At 47.3% G+C, this 4,772-nt stretch overlaps 1 non-coding gene across 1 annotated transcript; it reads left to right on the top strand.

Annotated features, from left to right (window-relative positions):
* The first annotated feature begins 390 nt into the window (after window positions 1-390).
* Window positions 391-528, top strand: LOC119928022. The gene has a single exon (XR_005450983.1). It is a non-coding gene; the product is annotated as a small nucleolar RNA SNORA7 (small nucleolar RNA).
* Window positions 529-4,772: the final 4,244 nt, after the last annotated feature.

The raw sequence follows: 4,772 nt of genomic DNA, 5'->3' as shown, positions 1-4,772 counted from the left end.
CATCTTTCAGTTGTGAGCTTCCTCTCCAAGGGACCGTGTCTAATTCCCACCTGTGTATTCTTTCCCGGAACTTAGTACAGTGTTCCCTGCACTCCGTAAGTTCTTATTACTAAATCCTATTTCTCCAAATACAAGAGTTTGTCACTGGGGACCTCTGATCACACACACCTTGTTCCAGAGCCTTTACCTTCCCCTCCCGGGTCCACGTGAACTCGGGACCCACTTCCGAGCCCCGGAATCCAGCAGCGGGAGCCACGGCGGAAGGATAGTGAGCCCTGAAAATCAAAATCTCAGGTGTTAAGACTTCTGGTGGCCTACCCCTGCCCGTCAGTGGACAGACATGCTGAAGACCAGTAGAAATCTGTACAAAAAGCCTCCCAGTGATGGTGCCCCACCCCAGGGTTGCACCTGGAGAGTTTCCAGTACTCTATCAGTCTGAACTATGGGAGGGAGAGTCAAGCAGAGGCCTACCCATTCCATTCCTAGCTTGGGCAGTGGCTAGCGAGTGGAAGGCCATCTGCTACAAGTCAAAACTCTCCTGTGCTGGGCAGCAGCGGCCTGGGAGAGTATCAAGCATGGAGACTTAAAAGTAAATAGCGTGGAAGGAGGCAGTGGTCCACCATTTCTGTATTTTTACCCAGAAAACGCTATGGCTACACTACCAGAACGATTGCGGATGGAGGTGAGGCATTCTGGGAGAGATGTGTCCATGCCATCGCTATGGGTCAGAGACGACTGGACAGCATAACAATAATAATAATGATAGCATTTATTAAGCGCTTACTACGTGCAAGGCACTGTTCTAAGCGCTGGGGAGGTTACAAGGTGATGAGGTTGTCCCACGGCGGGCTTAATCCCCATTTTCCAGATGAGGGAACTGAGGCCCAGAGAAATGAAGTGACTTGCCCAAAGTCACACAGCTGACAAGTGGCAGAGCCAGGACTGGAACCCATGACCTCTGACTCCAAAGCCCATTTTCTGTCCCCTGAGCCATGCTGCTTCTCTTAAGACATAAGACTTATGACGTAAGATAAGACAAGACAAGCCGTGATGCACAGCATCCCACTCTGCATCGAACAGAAACTCCCCTCCACTGGCTAAAAAGTACTCCGTCGCTTTGTACCCTCCTATTTTACCTCACTGACCTCCTTCTACAACCCAACCTGTGCACATCACTCCTCGTATGCCACCTTACTCAATGTACTTCCATTTGTTCTTGCCAACCCCTAGCCTGCAGCCTGCCTCTGGCCTGGGACTCCCTCCCCCTTCATATTCAACAGACTGCCATTCTCCCCACTTTCAAAGCCTTCTTCAAATCACATCTCCTCCAACAGCCTTTCCCCACTTAAGCCCCCTTTTCCACAACTCTCTCACCCTTCTGTGTCGTTTATGCACTTGCATCTGCGCCTTTTAAGCACTTGCTATTCATCCACCCTCACCACTTATGCACATATCCATCCATATCCATATCAATAATAATCCATATCCATTTATATCCATCATCTGCCAGCCACTCTTGACAGTAGGCCACAGAGAAGTAGTGTGGCTTAGTGGATAGAGCATGGGCCTGGGAATCAAGAGAACCTGGGTTCTATTTCTGGCTCTGCTGCTTGTCCGCCGTGTGACCTTGGGCAAGTCACTTCACTTCTCTGTGTCTCAGTTACCTCACCTGAAAATGGGGATTAAGAGTGTAAACTCTATGTGGGACAAAGACTGTGTCCAACTGATGAACATGTATCTGCCCCAGTGCTTAGAACAGTGCTTGGCACATAGTAAGAGCTTAACAAGTACCGCAATAATAATAATAATTATTGTTATTATTATTATTATTATTATTATTATGGGCAGGGAATGTGTCTACTAACACTTTTGCATTGTATCTCCTTCTTGCCATGTACAACAGTCTCTACTTCATCCTAATCCTCCTCAACAGCTGCCTTTGACACTTCTCCTGGAAACATCATCCAGCCTTGGCTTCACTGACACTGTCCTCTCCTGGTTTTCCTCCGATCTCTCTGGCCATTCTTTCTCAGTCTCTTTCATGGGCTCCTCCTCTGCCTCCCACCCTCTAACTGTGGAAGTCCCCCAAGGCTCAGTTCTGGGTCCCCTTCTATTCCCTTCTAGACTGTGAGCCCACTGTTGGGTAGGGACCATCTCTAGATGTTGCCAACTTGTACTTCCCAAGCGCTTAGTACACTGCTCTGCACACAGTAAGCGCTCAATAAATACGATTGAATGAATAAATGAATGAAACCCACTCACTTGGAGAGCTCATTTGCTTCCATGAATTCCACTGGTAGCTCTCTGCAGATGATTCCCAAATCTACCTCTCCAGCCCCTATCTCTCTCCTCCTCTGCAGTCTCGCATTTCCTCCTGCCTTCATGACATCTCTACTTGGACATCCTGCCAACCCCTCAAACTTAACATGACCAAAACAGAACTCCATAACTTCCCACACAAACCCTGTCCTCCCCATGGCTTTCCCATCACTGTAGACAGCACCACCATTCTCCCTCTCTCACAAACTCATAACTTGGTGTTATCCTTAACTCATCTGTCTCATTCAACCCACATATTCAATCTCTCACCAAATCTTGTCTGTTCCACCTTCAAAACATCGCTAAAATCTGCCCCGTCCTCTCCATCCAAACTGTTACCACACGGATCCACTACTGGTTCAGCCTCTATACTGAGCTCCCAGCCTCCTGTCTCTCCCCACTCCAGTCCATGCTTCACTTTGCTGCCTGGAACATTTTTCTAATAAATGGTTCCGTCCATGTTCCCCCACTCCTCAAGAACCTCCAGTGGTTGAAGCAGCGTGTCTCAGTGGAAAGAGCACGGGCTTTGGAGTCAGAGGTCATGGGTTCAAATCCTGGCTCTGCCAATTGTCAGCTGTGTGGCTTTGGGCAAGTCACCTAACTTATCTGTGCCTCAGTTACCTCACCTGTAAAATGGGGATGAAGACTGTGAGCCCCCTGTGGGACAACCTGATCACTTTGTAACCTCCCCAGAGCTTAGAACAGTGCTTTGCACATAGTAAGTGCTTAATAAATGTCATCATTATTATTATTATGATCCACCTCCACTTTTTTATTTATTATGGTATCATATTTTATTGTGATATGATATTTATTTATTATGGTATGGTATTATGGCTCTAATCCCAGCTCCACCACGTCTACTGTGTGAACTTGGGCAAGTCACTTCACTTCTCTGTGCCTCAGTTACCTCATCTGTAAAATGTGGATTAAGACTGTGGGCCCCATGTGGGACAGGGATTGTGTCCAACCCTATTTGCTTGTAACCATCCCAGCGCTTAGAACAGTGCCTGGCACACAGTAAGTGCTTAACGAATACCATAATTATCATTATTATTATTATTATCACAATACAACAGAATTGGCAGGTACATTCCTCCTTACCACCAAGCAGGTGCAGACTGGAACTACAGACTCCAGAGAAAACTAGAAAACTCTTCCCTCCACTCCTTCCTTGTTGGGTGGCTTGGGGCTAGAGGGAATTTCATGGTCTGGAATTGTGACTCCCAGTGACTTGCTAGCAGGATGTGGGAGGGATGCTGAGCTGCCTGCTTTTTTCGGGAGGGTGGAGAGGGTCTCTTGACTGTGGGGGTTCCCTTTTGCCCAACAAATAAGGCAGCTTTGGATGCCTTGGTCTATCCCACTGTACAAAGCCTACATAATAATAATAATAATAATAATAATAATGGCATTTATTAAGTGCTTACTATGTGCCAAGCACTGTTCTAAGCTCTGGGGAGGTTACAAGGTGATAAGGTTGTCCCACGTGAGACTCACAGTCTTCCTCCCCATTTTACAGGTGAGGTAACTGAGGCACAGAGCAGTTAAGTGACTTGCCCAAAGTCACACAGCTGACAAGTGGCGGAGCCAGGATTTGAACCCATGACCTCTGACTCCAAAGCCCGGGCTCTTTCCACTGAGCCACGCTGCTACATCTGTCTCCCACCCTCCATTTGGTGTTACCCAGGCTCAGCTTTTATAAAGGGCCCTTGGGCTTGCCAAGGTAATGAGTGCTTTATGTACATATCTGTAATTTATTTATTTATATTAATGTCCGTCTCCCCCTCTAGACCATAAGCTTGTTGTGGGAAGGGAGTGTGTCTGTTCTATTGTTATGTGGTGCGCTCCCAAGGGCTTAGTATAGTGCTCTGCATGCAATAAACGCTCAATAAATACGATTAACTGACTGAGTGTCATTCTCTGGCTAAGAGAAAATGGCAGCTCCGTTCCCACCGCGTGGCTAATGGAAACCACATTGATTAAAGTAGCCGATTTATTTTGAAAGCCAGAGCCGGCTCACAGACCTTCCATTTTCTGGGGGATTATGGTCACTTGCAATTTTCCTGCTAATTTCAGTTTCTGTAGGAAAAGAAAATATATATATTTTGATGTTGATTGGATTTCAAAAGCAAGGCGATCGCATGTTCCGTTTACCGACTCCTCTCACCGAAGCCTCGCATCTGGGTTGTGTCAGTGACAGCTACGACCTTTGCTGCGGGATGCACGCGAAAGGTCACGATTACCAAGAGAAACACAAATGGGAGTGCACTTCGCTTGCTTGTTTAACTTGGAAGCGTCCCTTTCGGGGCTATTGTCTCCAGTCCGTTCTGGTAATTTGTTAGGTCCCGAAAGCAGAAGGGTAATCAATCTGAGATTCTTCAAGGGAAGCGTGTACGTGTGTGTGTGTGTGTGTGTGTGTGCAATCTACGGTACTTGGCCTCCCGGCGGCCCGG

The sequence above is a fragment of the Tachyglossus aculeatus genome, chromosome 4 (genome assembly GCF_015852505.1).
Source record: "Tachyglossus aculeatus isolate mTacAcu1 chromosome 4, mTacAcu1.pri, whole genome shotgun sequence".
Taxonomy (NCBI): Eukaryota; Metazoa; Chordata; class Mammalia; order Monotremata; family Tachyglossidae; genus Tachyglossus; species Tachyglossus aculeatus.
Note: the sequence above shows the minus strand (reverse complement) of the source record. Positions and strands in the feature narration are given on the sequence as shown.